Below are 21001 nucleotides of genomic sequence, written 5' to 3' on the forward strand. Positions count from 1 at the left end.
TAAATAGCACCCTTTACTGCAGCAATAAATCTGACATTTCAATGTTTCTCATGATATTTAGCAAAAGCAAGATCATTGCTACACCAAAACATAAATCACATCTCAAACGAGAGATTGTCGCAGCGAGGAAGCGGATGGGAGAACTTTATGTTAATCCTCGCTGCGCAGTGATGACTCACCTTTCTCAGGTACTGCACTGCTCGGAATAAAAAAAAACATCTCCGAAGCTGACGTCATTGGTTATAGGAACACGACAAGACTTGTTTTCTTCAATATCGGGCTGGTTGGTACTGCAGTAGCAGCATCGATGCGGCGCAAACGAAATTTCCTAATTCTCGCATTTATTTGACGGTAAGGTGTCTTTTTCGCTTTCGTAAAAATGATGTAGTTTTATTGATTGTTTATACAGATAGTACCGAGTGTGGCGTACCATTGGTCGTCTTCCCTGAATGTGCGTATGTGTATAGCAACAGTATTAGAAGCATTAGTAGGCCTACCGCCAAAACCTCAGATTCCTCGCAATTATCATCCTACAGGGTCACTTTTTCGATTTTATGAAAATAATTCTGTTGTTTTTTTTGCACAAATACAATATAATGTCGTGTTAATTTTGCGCCTTCCCAAATTATGTGCGAGGGTAGCCCACTATCAGTAAAATCATTAACACACAGAAGTCTCGAATTCTCCTGTTTTCTTCCACATAAGGTCGCTTTTCCGATTTTGTAAAAATCCCGTGATGGCTTTCTTCAAGCTGAGTGTGTTGTAAAATGTGCATCTCGATTTCAAAGTTCGACTTGCTGTGTGGCAATCATCATTTAGTCTGATGCTACATGTCGAGGCGCATGGAGACAAGTAGGCACACTATTCTCCCGGTCACCTTAATCCAACACCAAAGTTGTCCCTTTAAATCACAGTGATCTATATCAATACGACACACTTAGTATGCAGACTTGACTCCAAGAGAATCGACTCAACGAAAACAAATCCACCATTGCTGACATCATTGGCGCAAAAAAAACTTATCTTGCTCCTCGTTCACACCAAATGGCCACGAACGCATTATAAAACCAAACATAATTATGTATGATGGTGGTCATCCCTCCCAATCTCAGGCCAAACATTCACCAAGAGTCAAGTGTGCCATTTTGGGCGGCTCAACGCGCACTTCTTAAGTAGTGACATAACGCGGGGCGGGTTCCCCCTCGGGGGTCGTACGGGTCTGGTGCGACCTTGAAATCGGCGCTAAGGCGGTGCAATCTCTCCTCCCAATCAATGAGAGGAGCTTTGATTTGCTTGGGGTGGAAATGCAGTGCAATCTCGTGGCTTCTTCTTTGGGTCACTGGTTTTGACCGCTGTGGATGAGTTTAAGTCTCATGAAGGAGCCTTCAAATGTGAGTCCAGCCGATCACCAGAATATAAAGAATAAAGGCAAACTTAAACCACATGTTTGGTTCCAGTTTGGTAGCTTACATCAGCACATTTTTCTACCGCGCAATATACAATGCCATACAATCACACCTGATGGCGGAGAAGCCGGACACTACGTCAAGGAACCCCCTACGATGATATCAATAGCTTGACTAAAGATCGTCCAATTTGCAACGGTGCTTTCCAAGGTCAGAAGTCAAGCTGGGAGAGGGCAGTGACGAAATCCACATCAGCAAGTCACGTGGGCGATCAAAGATAGTCCAATTTGCAATGGCGACTTCAAGGTCGCGTACTTACTCAAAACCAGCGAAAATTCACCTTAAAATGGTCAAGATCGCAGCACATGTTCTTATGCAATATACGCATGCGTCTGCATGAGATTCTGGTCATTCAAACAAGAATTAGACTTGCATATCTAGCCTACTATCAGTCTGGTGCCGGATTAAACAATGACCAATTTGCACCGGCCTCCTGCAAACGTGTTTAATGAAGCTTGCGAAGTCGAGAGCTAATATGGTTCTGGGATGTAATCTGGCCGACTATGCCCCTGGCGCGGGAACGCCCTGCGTTAGGTCACCTATCAAATGATCATCCAGAGTTTGGGAAAGATTGGAAGATTGTGTCCTAGGTCTTGTTGCCAGAAATTTTGCTTGAATTTGTCTTGCCAAAGCTTTGCTTGAATTTGTCTTGCCAAATGCTTTGCTTGAATTTGTCTTGCCAAATGCTTTGCTTGAATTTGTCTTGCCAAATGCTTTGCTTGAATTTGTCTTGCCAAATGCTTTGCTTGAATTTGTCTTGCCAATGCTTTGCTTGAATTTGTCTTGCCAACGTAGGCCTACAGGTTTACAAAATATGAATTTTTGCTCTTGCTTAGTGCCCGTTGTTAAGGAATTGATACCGAACTGGGTGTAATGGTTGTCATCCCAAATACCACGAGGGTGGAGCTGAAATGCCAGCAAAAACCGCGGCTACGGAGGTCTTGGGAGAAGTGATCCACTGATCCACCTGTGCGAGACAATCATAACTCGAGTTCGGTATCAACTTCTATTCGAAAGCACCTAAAGCTGAATAATGAGATGTGATTTTGAAAGTGCCTTTTTACGTGTCCGTATTTTGCACCAACCAAGGCGGTCATGGTTGCCATTCCTCTGTCGAAATCTTTCTCGGTCGGGAGAAGATGTTTATCAATGCACATTCGTTTAATTATTGAAGTATTTTCATTTATATATTTACAGATGTTGATGCAGAAGGAACTCTGGTGCAGAAAGTCACGTGCATGGTAAGTCAATGTTTATGAGGTTTTGACCTGGAGAGAAAGTACGAGTAGGCCCTACTGCTATCGTGAAATAGTCAAGTTATTACAATTTCGGCTGCCATCATGAGGTTGGACTGTGTCGGGAAGCCCTCTTCCAGTGTCCATTGGTAAAATACCGAACAATTAATCGAAAAATGCCTCCACTATCCAGTAATGATGTCAGATATTAATGTTTTGTTTCCGACATTACCTCACGGGGGCGAAGCTAGCTTCTGGCGGTACGACCCCCCCCCCCCGAGCTAGCTACGCCCCAGCCTCTTCATCTACAACCTCTACTTTATCTATAACTCTTAAATGAAGGTTCGTTTGGTAAAAATTATGCCTAAATATGCTACCAGCCTCCCCTAATTTTATGTGGCGATATCACCATACCACGAACTATTTATATTCAAATGAGGACGCTCCCAAAAAAACACACAGATGCTCCTTTACCTCTGTCTCAACATTCGTTGTTTTACCGCCAACAACGTCACTTCCGGTAAGGTATAAAACTAAGACTAGACTCACTCTGCTCTGGACACTGCATAGACGCCTAAATATTTGGACAAATTCCATATTTGACAACTTTTTCGTTCGTTGAAAATAATTTTCTCCGATTAGAAAATAACATTATGTTCGCCAGATAAAAAACGGAAATAACCATTGATGGGCTCAGCCAATCAGCGTCGAGCACTTTTTTGCGATTCAAAACGAGGCCACGCGGCCATTGTCATCTGCGGGACGCTGCAAAAAACTTCCTTTGTTGTGGATGTAAATACACCACTTGCAGCCGCCCATATTTATGATACGCCAGTTTCGCCATCCCAAGCGTGTTTTGTTGTGAGTCGTTTTTTGAATGGGGGCGGAGTGGGGAGTTTTCGACTGAAAGATGTTAAGTTAGTATGGTGAATTTTCGCGTTAATTCGATGTTTTTCTTAACGAGATCTAGATCAAGTGGGTGTGCACCTTTTAGTGCAACAAATGTGTTGTTCTGACCGCGGTTAAAACAAGGTGGGAGGTGATTTTAATTCAGGATTTTCTTCTGCTTCCCTCGGGGTTTATGTGGAATGTTTTTATCGATTCTATTGTCAAGCAAATTTTGCAAATTACGAATGGTAAGGATGAGTTCTGCTATGTCATGCAGAAAAATCAACAAAATTACATCAGGCAGCTATTGCAACGAACGACGACGTACGAATACTTGCAAAATAGCTATCAGCCACGTTTTTCCGAGTTCATTGTTTCTTCGCGGTATATCTAAGCCGATTTCGCGCCGGGCATTATGACACACCTTCGTACGTCATCGTTCTGAAACATACCTGGGGAAGGCAGGTTTCGCAACTTCGTACGAGCGACGGAAATGCCTAGATGACGTGATTCTTACCGCCTTGGTGGGGGTAATGCTTGCAACCAAGATCGCATTTTGATGTTTACAATAAAGTTTGCGGCGTTCTAGAACAGCAAATGGTAATTCACTCTTTGTATTGGTTGTCTCACTGAGACCGCTCGGTACCTCGGCTTTGGCCAACAGCTTTACCCTCACGGTGTTTTCGTGAGACAGCAAATACCTCCAGTTCGGTATCTAGTTTCTTCAACCAACCTCACCATAACGCAACTACGGACGAGGTCGCCTGTTTATGGCGATGAAGATATTGTCAAAAGAAGTGCTCATGGTGATGGAGCCGTTTCCATGGAAACCGGCTTTATTATTTACTATCATAGGATGTCTTGATAGAATCGGCGACGAGGCTGTCTAAAAAACGTGATGATGCCAGAATGTCGCTAAATAATGCGCAGTATCTTTGATAGTAGTATACAGGGTGGTTCACACAAAATGACAATGGTGTCCCGGCGCTCTCATGTCCGTTGGGGCGAGATTTAATCAGGTATTAAAAGCACGACTTTGTGGTCGACTACACCCTATATTGTATTTGTAACTCTCGTTGTGGTTATGGTTATCAGTAAGTTGAAGTCGAGGGCGTTCCTGCTGGCTTTTGCGTTTTTTCAAAAGCATCCGAAGGAAGGAGAGAGCCTGTCTGGCCCGAATGGGTCTAGGACCTGGACAGCTGCATGGCCCACCAGGGAAACCAAGTCTTTTTTCAAATCGGAGAACCCTACCATGACACTAACCCTGGTTCTGTGCCGATCACCGGGTGGGGCTGGGAATGGGCCCACTCCAAGAAGATGGTTCGCTTTCGTCGCTGCCTTAATCGTAGGCTTTTCTAGTGACGTCAACACAACTTTACGCGGAAAGGTAAAATTGGTTCCCAGTAATACCAGATATCCATTACTCAGTAATGGATATCTGGTAATATCTACTAGGTTTTCGAATCCAAGCAAATTTGCGTCGACGTCCGCATCATGTTGAATTTGAAAGCAATTTAGTATGATCGTTAGTTCGAAGATGGCGTTACCATTACTTCCCGCGTTCGGCGGTGTTTTGACTCTACCATGTGCGGAGCCGTTGAGATATTACAAAAGCGGGACTAAGGAGAATGAGTTACGGATCGCGTACAAAACGGAAAATTTGAAAACATTTCAGAAAACATTGGAGTAGATTTGAACCTTAAATGTGCAGTGCGCAGTCGGCCGTCAAAGTGCTGCAAATGGAAACATCGGCCCCTGTCATCCCACGAGGTCCCGGGTTCAATTTTCTTGTATCCTACAAAATAATATTCGCGACTCGAAAAATTGTATTGGCGCGAAAATATTCAGGTCTACAGTGTTATTCCTGACCTTAGATAACTTCGCGGCAGCATCAATAACAGGGTAAATCCAATTTACCTATAATTCGATTAATAGAAAAACTGCAACGAGAGCACACAATCCTCAATCCGCAAATTACATTATTTTGCACTTTTTGCATCCCCGTAGAAAAAATCAAGAAAAACTAATAAAAAATGTGCGGTTACCACAAGGGTTTGTCCAAGAGGCATCAACAAACGCCATCTATTGGCCACGGGATATGTTTCTCTCTGTGCGAGAGAAATTCGCGAGAATTGTTACACCGGCGGCGGATTCAATAATCAGTTTTTTGCAATAACGTTTCTGGGCTTATTCTCAGACATCTCGCGATAAAAAATGCATATTATCTTTAAAAAAATGCCAGCATTGGTTTTTCTTCAATTAGTTTTTCCAATCTTGCTGTTCATTTACTAACAACTGAAAACAGTTTCGTCTCCTTCGGCAAGAGGTACAATTACTGCAAATGTATTTAGGACTGATTACTTTCTGTTTTACATCATAAGGGCATCACCCGGGGAGGCAAATCCGGAGATACCACGGGTAAAAGATATGTTGGGGCCCTGCGGTTATGCAAAAAATAACGTCAGCAATGGGCTTATTATTTTGCTGAAAAAATAACTGACAGTTGAAATATTTTCTTTATGTTGCGAAGCTCATGTTAATAAAATATCTTCAGCGTCCATCATCGTAGTCTCATAGTCATGATCTTCAGCGTCCAGCATCGTAGTCTCATGGTCATGATCTTCAGCGTCCAGCATCGTAGTCTCATGGTCATGATCTTCAGCATCCAGCATCGTAGTCTCATGGTCATGATCTTCAGCGTCCAGCATCGTAGTCTCATGGTCATGATCTTCAGCATCCAGCATCGTAGTCTCATGGTCATGATCTTCAGCGTCCAGCATCGTAGTCTCATTGTCATGTATCGCTCGACTTTCAAAGCTGGGACCTTTGATAACATTACACCTGTTCGTCAAGAGGCACGAATTCAATTCAGTTAATTCAAGACACTGCAGGTGGCGACACTTTAGGTTTCCCGTACAGACAAGAAAACGTTCAAACCACCATCGCCAAAACTTCTCTCATAAAGCAGCGTCAAGCATGAATTAGCAACGAGTTCATCTTTACAAAGATGTTGACAATGGGAGCTTTTCAAATCGTGATTTCGTTTTGACATGTACCCAGCAACACGGACAGTAAGAAGTCATTGCATTCAATTTTGAAAAAGTGGCAAGTGATGCGCAAAGACATGTATGCCGAGTGACACGTAGAATGGACATAGAAACGTGAAATCCATGTATTCCAAGTAGTTACAAGGAGACATTGGAAAAAATAAATTAGATATTGGAAATAGAGAAGGCATCGAACCCGAGAAACATCGGGACGACGCCGTGAATTGGAACCAGTAGAATCAGATGCCACTTGCCACGACTTCCAGCGCCAAGCTCCTGGTCATATAGAAGATGATTCTAGAAATCGTTTTCATTATTTTAGAAAAGTCTGAGATACATCTTGTTAAAAAGAAACTAAAAGATAGGTCAACGATTTCAGAAAGACCTAAAGATGTGATAAAGTTGTCTTGTTGTGCCATTCTGGTTGTGACTTTGTCCCCATAACAACAAATTGGGATGAATTTGAGACGAGCTGGTCTTCCCGTTACTGAAGGGGTCGCAATAGGCACATCTCGGCATTTAATTGAACGACAGAAAGAATAGACTGGAGAAGGAACAGTCCACAATGATGAACTTGAGGATTATTCGTATGCTGGGATAAAGACACTTTAACGGCTAATGGACTCCACCAACAGTGAATAAGCTTAAACCGTCATTATTGCCAATAGAAAGCACATAAGACTTCTAAAGAATAAGTTGACACAGTTTTCCTAATCCAATCCATGCTTAAGTGACTGGCATCTACTGCGCATGAGACATCAGGAAGTGCAGCATTAGCGCGGGGAAGATTGGGAAAGCTAAGTTGGATGCCAGGGACTGAATCCTTTCAAGGCATTCCGACCCATGCGTGTGATGCGTGTGATCCTTGGCGTGGATTTTGGGGCGAATGTTGGACCAGGAGTGCCACCAGCTATAGCTGGATTGCCAATCGAATTGTTCCTGTTCGGTCAACCTATCCAATACTTTTTGACTTTGTGTATGTACTGTAAATATAGCTCTGACTCGTCCTTGAAATCGAAGGCTCAATTCTCCGTCTTTGTATCGACTGTAGATGCGGCTCGGAGTCGTCTACGAAAGGATTGAATGTGACGGAATCATGGCATGCATTGGAATTGCAACCAGCCCGTAAAAGTTCTATCTAATGTAGATAGGGCTCTGAGCCGTCCACAAAACGATGGAAATAACCGACATGTAGTGCACATAGGGAACGGCCTATGTATACGCAGTCTTAGGGAGTGGTCACGGAAGTCCAAGCGTTAATACCCGATGTATTGTCCCAGCTCACATAACTAACTCCACAAGGTATCTTGACATATCTTATACAAACACACCTTCTCTTATCACCACTGTAATACAAGTAGTTCTCTATTGTACGCTGGATCATTTTGAATGCATAAATATGTGATGGCCTGCTGGTTTTAGTAGCTTACTCTACACACATTGTACGTCCGTTTAACCAATACAGCCAAGAAAGTATGTGAGGTTAGACCAGTGCTGTATTTTAAAGATTATTGCTAGTCAGTTTTTGCTCTGGAATCAAGACGACCACAGATCAAAATTTATAAAGATGGCTGACATAGCCGCCATTTTGAATGGACTTGCACTTATATCACGTGTATTAGATATTACACACGGGCAAAGGTGTCCATGCGTGGATCATTGATGAGACCGTGGATGGATCTGTGATTATTATCAAAAACAACGTTTTGCACACGAATCCCATTATAGATCCTTTGGTCCATGGACGATCCATTGGTGGGAGTCCCTTCTAGGCCAAATGACGGTTTATGGGCCCATAGAAATAAACGTATGGGGCCCTCATCCCGAAGGATAGTAGTCAGTCTTTACCCGCTGGACACCTCTCCCGAGTCCTATACAGATATACGGACTGTATCCGCTGGCGATATTTGATCGCTTTAACACTGGGACACTTTCAACTGGGGACATTTTCAACTGTGACACCGATATGAGTGAGCTTGTATGTTGATCACACTGTCGGCACGGGGTACCAGCTTCTTCAACAGCAAAAGCGCGGGAAATGTGTATTAAATCAGCAAATACTCCCGCTATAATTCGGGAGGCTATTGAAGTCCGTGTGGACATAACCTCGATTTATCAGCTTGGCTCTCGAGCTGTATTTGCCAAGTTTTAACCCTTTAATGAATGAATATTGCTACGGCGGATCCGGGTGGCCAGTTTATGTACTAAAATCAAGACCCCGGGAGGTTTGGTACCGTCTAAAATGCTGACCCAACCGGAGTCGCTCTGACCAGGGAGGTACCACTCAACTCAGTTCTCTGACCAAAACTTTTGGCCTGGCTGAATTTGAGCTTCACCCTTCTGATCGCAATTTCAGTACAGAAGTCTAACTGTTCATTTCAATTCTATCACACCTGAAATGTCATGGGTTATCAACACAAGAACAACGGAAAACTATTTTTACCGAGGCTCCGGACCGTCGAAACCAACACACATACGCATATGGGTGATTGCCCTGTGATTGAGCTGTGGTCGAATGCGTTAATTCAAAGCAGATTATACATGCTGTTCGGTAATCTTTGAGTTCATTGAAGGCATTTTTAAGCCGCCAACGCGGAACTTGTAAGTTGTCATTGCCACCTGCAGCCGAAGACCCCTGTGATGTCAAACAGTAGCACAATCCCCGTGACAATAGTACACAGTGTGACTCTAAAAACAATCAATCAAAATCACTCTGTTCAAACATACTCGGGTAACCACCTTAATTGGCGTCACAAATAAACATAGTAATTAGCACTTTTTGGGTCTATGGACATGGAGTAGCCACACGAGGTGGGAAAAATGAAAAGAAAAAAAAGGACTTTTAGATTTGAAAATGAAAGCCACCAATTTCGTAAACCACCAAGAATAAGAAATTGTGAAATTATCGATTGTTCGAAGCAGGTTTTCTTTCTTACGTCTAGTCTTAACGAAGAAAATAACGCCAAGTTGAGTTTAACGCCGGCGTTAACGACAGATTTTAATAAACCAGACCCTGGGGATTTCGGAATTATGGAGTAAGAGATATGTTTGGAAGCTGGTACTGCTCGATGTTTAGGGTACAGGCTCTCTAAGGTGCTCTTGGCTATATCCAAGAGAATATTTATACAGCTTCTATCCTTAATTTACCTTTGTCGGTTACAGGTTTTCGATGTGCCACACCCTGTGTTACCAGCTCGCAAAGTTCGTTCTCAGGCCTGGGCAAAAGGCTTCTCAAACTTGGACATGTCGCAAACTCACAATGAGAAAAACAGTCTGATGCATAAAAGGACACGATGTTGTCAACTATAACCATTTATACCATTAGCATAACTTTTCAAAGTCACCGTATGCCGCCTTTTATGAAATATCAGTTGCTTGGGCAAACTATATACGAAATGACCAAGAAATACCCCTAAAGTTACATCAATACAATGGTCTATCTGAAATATGTTGTCTACGGCCCCATTCCGAAGCTATTGCATAGAAAGCTCAAATCGTTCAAAAGATGCCCACGTCAGCAACGTCAGATTCAAACCAGGTTTATTTGTCCGATATCCATTCAAAATGTCAAATTTCTTTGCCCGAATTTCAGCTTATTTAACTTCGGATCTGAATGTATTGTGATATCTAGGGCAGGGGGCATAACATGAATGCAGGGGTTACCGTAGCATTTTGATGCATGGTTTGTGGATGACCCTGGTGTATAGACATGTACGGGTCCTAAATTATCCCTTTATACCTCGACCGATATCATACAATATCCCTGAAAACTCGTTTTTAAACTGGGCCGATTTATTAGGCGGCACAATAGGCCGCGCATGCGCAGAACAGTCTCAAGTTTCATGGACCACTGGTTTTGAATGGCGTGGTGACAGAGCATAGAATGCTGAAACCTCGTTGAATTCTTAAAGCTTTTAATGAGTTACCCGGGTCTTAGTTTAGCCAGGGATGTCCAGGAGAGAGGAAGGAGCTATGATTCCGCACCGCGGATTACTTCCATGCCGCGCACCCCAGTACCCCTCCACGGTGGTATCCCGCCACTTCATAGGTAATATTCCAGGTAGTATTTGGTCCGTCTAGGGTTAGGTTCCATTCTATTCCACGGAAACGCTTAGGTCTATCCCGCCAAATTCTCTATTTGTTCTACCTTATTCGCGGACTTTTCGAGAGATATGCAAATCTCGAGTGCCTAGGGGCTGTTGAAAATTCCTTCGCGTTGCTTTTATACCAATAGGCCAAATGACCCAATTCTTGATACTCTAGTTTTATAAGTGTCTTCAGTATGTACAGTACATCTCAGATACGGGTCTCCGTCACTTTTCTGGACACAGGGATGTTGAATTCAAGTCTTAGACGCCCGAATTTCGGGAAAATGGATCTTTGATCACGTGATGTTAGATCGAGAACGAGGTTGGCGCACATGGTTCGGCAGTGCGGTTGCTTGGCGGGCAGGTCAGAAGGTTGAGTTCGATACCTCTGAGGTCTCAGATCATTTTTGGGATATTTTGACGTCATGTGGTAAGAATAGCTAGGCTTATATACATCACTTTTATTTAGGAACGCATTTTCTCGCAGTTCATTCCGTAATTTCAAACCTGATGGCCTATTATTTCAACTTTATTCCTCATTTCATTTCGGAATTTCATTGGCGGCATATCATTTCACGAGTTCAGATATCTGGATGTCCTTTACCTTATCATGTTCTCAGGTTTAAGATTCGAGAGCAAATATTTGGCAGGATTATATAATCCTTCTTGATATCTTCTCTTAGATTGATAAGAAGCTTCATATCTTTGTAGGATACCGAAGGATTGGTCCCTAATTGCGACACCTGCACTTCCAATTACAGTTGGTTTTCAAATTTACTGATTTGGTTTTCTCGACTCTGTGCTTTGGGTTTTGGTTTCGAGAGCATTCCTTCATGATGACCATCATCTATTTTCTGGTCCGTTACTTCTTTGGTATTTTGCTCAATGCGCCCTAGGTCTCAGTCCAAGGTAATTTTCAAATTTCTTAGTCACAGTCTGGTTGCAATACTGAAGGTTTTAGTCCCCAATGTCGTTTTTTTAGAAGTCATTGTCTTTCTTTGATACGTTCTTTGATGGTAGAATGGGGTGAGTTTAGCTAACCCTTAACATTTCATGCTGTTCCTTTTCGAACCCGACATAGCAATGAGGGAACAAATCTTTACAACGAGGCCCGCTGCTTCTGCAAACATTTGGTTGTTCAGTCGGGACTTCCCCAACTTCTCAATCGTTGTTTTTCTTGGTCACCTAAAAAATGCCACCTTGTAGGAATTTCTCTCGGATGCCAGTGTCACCAACTTTGATTTGTTGTTACTGTGCTTAAATCTCTTTGAAGGTGTTGTCCGTTCACAGTTTCGACGTCCGGCTTTTCGTGAAGTGACCACTCACTGTTTGTCTAGCAGAAGGTGTCAAAACCACTGTTCGCGAAGCTAATTCGGGCGTTGGCAACTCAAGTTGTCACCTGGAGTTCTGGCACTAATTACATCCGGTAATCAGCTTGTTAGGTAATTAATTATGAGTGTTGGTGGCACTGGTTTAAAGCCTCTAAACTTTCGTGGTATTTAAACCATTTGCTCTGAGAGGCTCATTCAGTTCTTTGCTTTCTTTCGAACGTTTCTGTCAGGTTCTCCATTCGCTTTAGGGTAACTTGAGATATTGGACATATTCCTAATTTTAGGCCCATCCTATTTCTGAGTCACATGGTAAGTAGGATCGTAGAAGTGAAGGCTTGTTTAGGCCCAATCAATTTCGATAGACTTCTAAACCAGCATGACTACGATGTCGGGTATGTATGTCTGTCATTGATGTAGGCCTACATTTTACCATCATTTTGTGTAGGCGTTTTAGTTTATAAATCTGCTAATCTATAAAAGATCTGCCGCCGGCATTTCTGAGAAATCTAGTGTGTCATATTTTCATGGGTGTAGGCTTCTACACGGACTAAATCCTAGTGTATACTTAGCGTACGCTGGGAATAAGGCCTAACCACCTCATATATAAAAACGTGCTGTCAGGAAAGGATCTGTCCATACCTTGATGACCATGACGAGGATTTTTACCTCTCTATTTTTCGTGTCGTTGGTATGTTTGTGGGTCTGGTCCATGTTGTATCATTCATGACTAGATCCACACTCATCCTAAAGGCAGGATCATCAACGAAGAGGACAACAAGTATAGTGAGGTGTCGGAAGTTGACGTTTTGGCTTATATTTACCTTTCCGCATCTGGTTTAGTGTCTCATTAGTGATTGACCAACCATGGAGGACGTAACTATACTTGGACTAAATCAACCTACTACACTGGAGCTAAAACCTCTGCCAGCAGTGTCCCACCGGGCTGCTGACAGCAAGCATACATACGTATGCTTTCTAAATCTTACTCTTTTACTAAATTTTACTCTTTTTTACATGTCACAATCGCCGAAAATTAACCATGACCTTCAACAACAAAAAATCGCCCAACTTTACGCAATGTTGAAAATCTGAAGTGCTCTAGTTACGAATGGGCCAAACCCGAGAATGTCTCGGGACTACTTTGTCCGGGCAAAAGTCTCCCGTCGCGTCATTTGTGGAGTTTTCGACGCTCAACCTAAAATGATACAGAGCCGACAATGCATTTGGTTAATTCTGCATAATTTCGCTTTGGGTATTGAAAAGTATTCTAAAGAATATTCCTTTTATAGAAAAGATGCGCAGTGCACAATGGGGCCAGCGTCCTCAGAATATTGAAATAAATGTTATCAGAGGTCAAAGGGTCGTACGGCGTGCAACGTGCGCTCGGTATTGACCTGTACGCCATACAAGTAGAGCACATTTAAATTATCTTAAATAATCTTTTATAAAATGAAGAGTTTTATATCCCAAGCAAAGAAGCTCAAACTTCTTCACAAAGCTGCTCTTGTAAGACGGCCCAGTGAGGTTTTTACTGTATTCTTCAAGCGAATGCCAAAATCATAAGGCGCCCGCGCACGAGGGCTTTATTCGCAGCGTCTTTTTTTCTTATCACGCGACTTCAACAGCAAACTGGGCTTTCTTGGCACTTTGGCGATGGTTTCTGTGTAAATCGCTATAAAGTAGCATTTTGGTCATTCAAGCTAAAATGACAGCCTGAATACACACTACAAGCAAGAAGCATTGAATATTTGCACACGGTGCATGAAAGCCTCCAAAATTCCTATCTCAAGTGTTCTGCACGTTTACACGTCATGGCAACCGGGTTTGTCCTCATAAAGCTATAGAAATACCTTCTTCATTGTTGATATGGGGACGCATGATGAATGGGGTAACAATGGCGGGTTGGTTCTCAATGGGCTGACGGCCATCGTGACTTCGCTTGGCTGAGCTTCCTTTGTCTGCTACCATGGGAATGCGAGGTGAATTTGGGTTGTTGGCTATTAATAACCGCTGAAGCACGGACTGTGAGATCGCGGTTAGACTCTTGGACAAAATTTGTGGATATAGTTGAAACTTCTGGACGAAATGCGTGGTTTCGATGACACTTGGTCGAACGAAAAATCCCTTAATTTTGACGTGGTAGACGCTCCCGAACAGTAGAAAGAATGACTTCAAAGTTACCTTTTCGAATTTCTTTAGGAGTAGGCCTACGTAATTGATCCGGTATGAAGTTGGCTGCCTGTCAGTTATGTTTCCTTGTAAAAAAAGAATTGTTGTTCTGCTGATCAAAGCCCCGGTATCATTTGGTCTGTAGACATTTGCAGTTTTAGGAGAGAGTTGAGCTTTAAGCAGGCGCAGAGGTGCTTGTGACGGTTCTACTTTAATTGGCTTAGCTTTTAGATTGGTTTACATATACACTGGCATAATCTAGTAGGCCTTTTGTATGACTTTTGACACAAGTGTTTTGGCAATTTGTGATGATGGCGTCATCAAATCAGATGGAGTGCGTAACTACCGTGGAGAGGTACTGAAGTGACATCACATAAAATCAAGATCGTTTTTACGGAAATAAATGAGAAAAGTAGAAACTGATATGAAATCAGAAAAAAAGAAAAGAAAAATGAAGGAAAGCCCATGCCCTATACCCTGGCCTCATAGTATATTTCAGTGTGTATACCCCTCCCCCCCCCCCCGAAAAGGAGGCACTGAATGGTATTGTACAGTGTAATGTGACACTGGTGTAACAGTTGGCCCCTTCTATTCCCCTTGGACACGAAGTCAGCTGAGATTTGGTCATCCGAAAGATTTAGCACCGTATAATACTGTAAATTCTGTTAGATACCTTCACGACTTTTCAAGTAACTGCGCCGTGACTGGGCTGTCACCTCGAAAATCGTGATAGTTCTTGACCGAGTTAACAGTAATACTGATATGAACCCAATGCAGACGTATTCATTCACAGAAGGATTGAAAAGCTCACAAAAAACGTTACACCGGGTGGTAAACTCGAATTCTACATGTGGCTGACAGTCCTTCCTACAATACCCACTAGCGTTGGACGCAGTCTTCAGCCCGATTTCCGCAGAGGACCAAAATCCCATCTACACCAATGTCTGACTGACATCGTTCTGGACCGGTGTCGAAGAGGAAAATGTCCCCATGGAAAATGTGTCCGGAATGGTTTATGTCGGATTACGGTAATGGTTATATGACTGGCAATAGTTTATAGCTCAAAACTCTTTATGTTCCCTGGACGTTCTCTCCTAGGGTTCACAACTTTTACACCGGTCTACTCATGCAAGTCCCAACTTGGGGGCTTACTGCGGTATATGAGGACACCTAAAGTTGCATTGCATTATAAAGACCAGGCGATATTCCCATTATGGTTCCCTATTGTACGCATCACCCGTTGCCATGGGAGCCCCGGGGAAGACGCCAGCGTCCACCTATTCAGTGGAACAGGGAGTGGTTTAGATTCAGGAAGAGGACACAAGAGACAGCGGTACAATGGCTCAATGAAAATTATGGCATTGCACTGAGACGATGATTGTAACGGAATTCATCATTGGCGCACTACAGGTTGTTCCAAAAATAACAATGCCAGGTGATGTTTCACATGTTTTCTGTTTCGTTAGTACAAGTGAACTATAGTATACAAGGCCTGATTGTTCAAGTTATTGTGTCTTAAGTTGAGCCAAGTAAATAGCAATTGCTAAGTCACATGTAGCGCCTGACTTGGTTTTAAGCAACGAGACCCAGGTCTTATTTAGTATGACGACACTCTGATTTACTTCTTGACGGCTCGTAGCAAGCTTTACAGTAAGAACATCGGCATGGAATTGGCCACATCTTCTATCATGAAATATTTGATAGGATATGCGGACCCCATGGGTCAACATCGATTGTTCAATCGCTCGTCTGCATGGCTCTATTGTTCGTGCACGGAGGGGCGTATTCCCCTTTTGAGTAGGTTCTGACGTCCGCCGTCATTCCAATTAAAAAAGTGCTCTCTCTGCCCCGATTTCCAAGCATAGGTTTGGACGAGAAACATTCAGGAAAAAGTTTTACCTCGCCGAATAAGGTAGCGACTTCGATATATCTAAAGCCGCTAGTCTTCAAGCAAGTCTCTGCCTTTCTTTGTGGTCACCGACGCGTGAACTAGGTGATACGAATTCAAGTCAGTGACGTGGAACTGTAAATCAAGGAGTTGTTATTTCGTATGTCAAACCTTTATCATTGGCAATTATAATGAAATGCTAAAGCTATTCATAACTGGGACAGGTTTGAACTAGTTTTGGCTATAGAAGTTGCAAGAAAGCTTGTATATGTTGTATCAAATATCTAGACTTTCATAAAGAATTGCTGTGTTGCGTACCTCTAACTTTCTCAATACCTAATATAGATTTGTATGTTTTGAAAAAGGATAACAATCGTGCCTCATAGGTCGGTATGAGCACCACATAATCATGGTTGATATAATATATAGGTAAAGAGACAACTTCTTTTTAAACTATTTGATGTTTAAGACGGAAAATGTTGGGTAATATCGGCTCGTTACCAGCTCACATGAGACCAGTTTTAAGCGCACCGCAACCAGCGTGCTTACTAATGCAAGTATCAATTCGTTTCTTGTCCCCCCCCCCCCCCCCCTCCTCAAGGGTAGTTAAGCTATCACCACTAATCTTTGCCGATGCTTGAGTAGTATTTATTTTTCCTTTAGTGAAAATTTGGCGAAGCTGGAAAGAATAAGGATGCTAATGTGTCGATGTCTTGTCGAACATACAGCCTTACCCAGTAAAATTAGTTCGGTTACTTTATATGACGGTGATAACTGATATATTGTTGATGGTGATGTCTTGACGAAAGAAAAAGTAGCATTGGTGAAAAAAGGGTGATGCTTGAGCCTTAAGATGTCGTTATAGGGTGATAAGGTGTCGTACCCTTGAGGGGGGGGGGGGGGGGGGGGGGTACAAGACACGAATTGATACTTGCATAAGTACTAATCGACAAAGACGTTTTCGCCGCCGAACGTTGGCTGGGCCGTTTAATCATCCCTATTTTACAAGCGTGTTTTCGAGTGATCTCATGGATTTCTGTTCTGCAGTATCTCTGACCCGTCAACTCTGTCATGATAGAATTGGTGGTATTTTTATTGAGGGATTGAGTGAGGCGAGGGGACGCAAGCCCGGTCTTCTACAGCTTATGATATTGAGTGAGACATGAGGTGCTTTAAAGTACACGGATTATGGTCATTCCCCAAAGTGTCGTCCGTATGCGGAGTCAAAACAGTCTTCCACAGACAAGGATATCTCCCAACATGACCTGTTGAGCCAACAGATGAATTCCCTCTGGAATTAAGGCCCTAATCTGTTTCTTGATTATAGATATACCTTGATTACGATCGTACAACACATCATTTTATACCCCGGACGACCACAACTTGCAGAGGTCTTCGCTCCCTCGTGCAACGACGAAAAGAATTGTCCAGTCCCGTTGCCGCTAACACTACTATGGCCATCTGACGGCTGGATGTGCTACCAATCCTCTGGTCTGTGAATTGAACCACAACCGCTGCGCCATCCAACGTATCTAAACAGTACTGATGGCTGTTCGTGGAGCAGCACTGAGCGTATGAGTGTTGTCCAAGCGTTCGATGTCCCGATCTACCATCTCTGAAGCGACATCTGTCGGGACAAAGGGTATACTAGTACATTCTCAAAAACAACCCCGGTTGAACTTCATTGGCTCAAAGCAGCAACTACGTAGACCAACCAACCTCGACAATACTTATATCTCGTATGCAGATCGCGTATTGCAGTGCATATATTGGAAGCATCGTGTGTTTCTGAGGTAATGATCAGTTGAAAGTCAAACTGAAAAAAAACTCCCTATTCGTATATATGTGATGATCATTCGATCATAAGGGCCTGGCCTACGCGGAAATCTTGCTTTCCACCTAAATCAGCAAAATAGATCATTGGAAATGGTCACAGCGACCTCTGGATCTTCCCCTGCTCGCTAATCGTCTGGCGATCACCTTCGATTTTGAGTCGCGCTATGTCCCTACGTCCAGAAGATGATCCCAACCTCCGCGCAGCTGCACGAACAGCGCATGCCCGCTAAACATTAATCTACATGCATTAGATTCTAGCATACTCATAAAAAGGCTACACCCGACAGCTGTATACGTGTAAAGACTCATGCATGTTGTCGTCGCTGCGTGGAGTACGATATGAACCTTTCCCCTCTTGCCCGCAGGTCACCTCGGGTTCACAGGGGCGATCGTTCAAAATGGCAATGAACACGTCTTTTATCGATTTACGATTAGGTTGTGGGTCTCGGTGTCAATTCTTGGTCAGTATGTTTATTTGAATATGAAAATTTTGTCTATTTGGAAATGCAAGAAGAATTTGGGCCAAAAATGGAATAATAGCATGGTGATCGGGCAGGTTATAGGTCACATGATTTGGTGGTCGTCGTTTTCACGGCATGCTCGGAAGGATCACGGCAGTTTTCTTTCCCATGTATTTGAGCAAACCACTAAACCCGTTCATTCTTCCCTATACCGAAAGTTTAAATTGATACCGCTGGCCAAAAAAATCAAAAAGTGTCATTTTGTTCCCAAGAGAGCCTTTTAACCAGACACAAAATCTGGAAAGTTTGTTCTCAACTTCTGCCGTCGGCGGCGCTGACTCAAATTCTCAAAATGGCACAGGTGTACTCAAATACAGGAATATCTAGATGCAAAAATATACATTATGTAAATGATATGTCAGGTACCCAACCTCGGCCATGTTGGGGTCAAACAAACGATGTGTGATCACTGCGAGTGCAGAAATACGTCACGTGTTCTGACGTCACACCCGACCAGTGGCGCCATTTCAATAGGTTGCTCTTTCAACCGATTGTATATTTTGAAACTAGATCTGCAGGTAACCCGGGTCAGCTTCAGGTCATGTATACAGATACCGTTGGTGTTGATGCCGTGCGCATCATTCGGCGGCCATCTTTGATGGTTTGAGTTGCCTGAGGTCAGGCCCCAGAGCTGCAGAATGTAAACACAGCTAATTTTTGAAAGCGGTTTTAGGAGTGCTTTTCCTCGAACAGCAGTGCATAGTAAAGTCGGTGCCAGCATGCTCGTAAATTGTTTCATGTTTCTCCTAGTTTCATGAAGCTTGAAGAAACTTGTAGGTTTCAAGTTTCACATTACATAGCCTGTCAGTCGAGTTTCATATAGTTTCCAGAGCTGTTTCATGTGTAAAACGGCCTTGAGAGTTACCACCATGCTCAACCTGCGTGCTACGAGTACGAAGACGGGATCGAGAGGGAGAAATCGTGACTGGACTTGAGTCAGATGATATCTGGCCTGAAAGTCCGATGACCTGGTCAAGAAGGATAAGCCAAAGGTGTCAAGATGAAACGCGGCACCCGCCTAATGACCGTTGACCTTGTGATTGGTATTAGTGAAATTGAAGCACTGCACAAACATATCCTATATAGCCTACTCTAGCTAGTTTCACAGATGTAAGACCGCTGCAAATACCAATTCGGACAATGACCAACCCCTGGCCAACGGACTGGACGTCAGTATCATTGGGCACATTGGCATCGCCACCTATCATCAATCATCAATGCACTTGTTGACTGGCATTAGGCGACCATGTGCCCTTTCAGAATTGGTCTCAGATCCGCGAAACTACATAAGAGTATCAAAATCGTTGACACCACAAATCTGCCCGAATGTCCAGCCATGACCTCCCACACTCGGGTCACAGCAAAGAGATAACTGCATAAGTTTAAAAAGTGATATCCATACACTGTCTCCGTGTAGAGTTCATGACCTTACGTCGACCGACCATCCGGGGAATATAACCAGATCAAAATTAGTAACATTCGTTGTTTCTACAAATGAGGGGAATAGGACTGTTTCGTAAAATAGTCCAGCGTGCTTTACTGTATCTTATCAATCTTCTTTCAAACCAGTAAAACCTTTTACACTTTCACCTTTGTAAGGACTGTTGAATATTACTGTCTGGAGAAGTGCCGGCCCTGCTGGAAGCCATTTGGTATAAAAAAACAACATACATGTACATCTACCTCATGCCGAAGTTTTCCAACTAATATATCTACAATTATATCTTGCAGATGAAGAAGTGAACGCTTGAGAGATGCAACCTTTAAAGGTAAATTTGAAAGCACTGGAATTGTCCTTACTTCAAATTGAGGTTATAAGGTCAAGAAAAGTGACCGTAGTTACTGCCCATACACAAAGACCAGTTCAGGGCCAATCAAATATGAATTGAACTTTACCGTAATTAGTATCTTCAATGCTACACGCCCACAGAATCTTGAAAGTAGGCCATGATGATATTTCTTTGGAGAAAAACCTCTACGGTTCTTAAGAAATCTTTTTTTTAAATGGCCTTGGCCAGAATAGCACAACTGCACGCACTGACATTGATCATTTGTCAAAGAAGGTACATGCAACGTGTAGTGAATTGGATCTTTTTGAAAATGAAATTTCTTTTTTGATAGGACACCTACTGAATTCGGTGCACTGTAACCTCTAACATCAGGTTTACACGGGTGTTCTTCTCACCAGGAGTATCCATTTTATTTCGTGGGGGGACCCCCTCCCTCCCTCATATAAAAAATCTCGCCTCCATGGCGCTCTTGGTCGCGCGGCCCCTCCTTCCCCCAATGATCCGCCACTGCGCCCCACCACGAGAAGATATTGGTGCTAAAGTGCAGCCTTTCTCAGCCATATGGATTTTCAGGAATAAAGAAAACAAGGAATCCCCAGGAACCTTATGGAAACGACTCCGTACAACGTAATACCCCACACTTCAGAATTGACACACGTCAATTTTATCACCGATAAAATTTGCGTTCCGTATGATCATCACGTCAGCCTCCCCCGCGCAACCATTAGCCGCAACCTCATCC

At 43.1% G+C, this 21001-nt stretch overlaps 1 long non-coding RNA gene across 2 annotated transcripts in view; it reads left to right on the forward strand.

Moving 5' to 3' along the window:
- Window positions 1-21001, forward strand: part of LOC135502751 (uncharacterized) — a 106103-nt gene that overhangs the window by 60567 nt on the left and 24535 nt on the right. The window contains exons 1-3 of one of the 2 annotated variants that reach the window (XR_010449827.1): window positions 234-351; window positions 2664-2707; window positions 20201-20238. This is a non-coding gene — a long non-coding RNA (uncharacterized LOC135502751). Of the gene's footprint in view, window positions 1-233; window positions 352-2663; window positions 2708-20200; window positions 20239-21001 lie in introns of those variants that run through there. The other variant, XR_010449825.1, reaches the window with a different exon arrangement.

Source organism: Lineus longissimus, chromosome 19 (assembly GCF_910592395.1).
Source record: "Lineus longissimus chromosome 19, tnLinLong1.2, whole genome shotgun sequence".
Lineage (NCBI taxonomy): Eukaryota > Metazoa > Nemertea > Pilidiophora > Heteronemertea > Lineidae > Lineus > Lineus longissimus.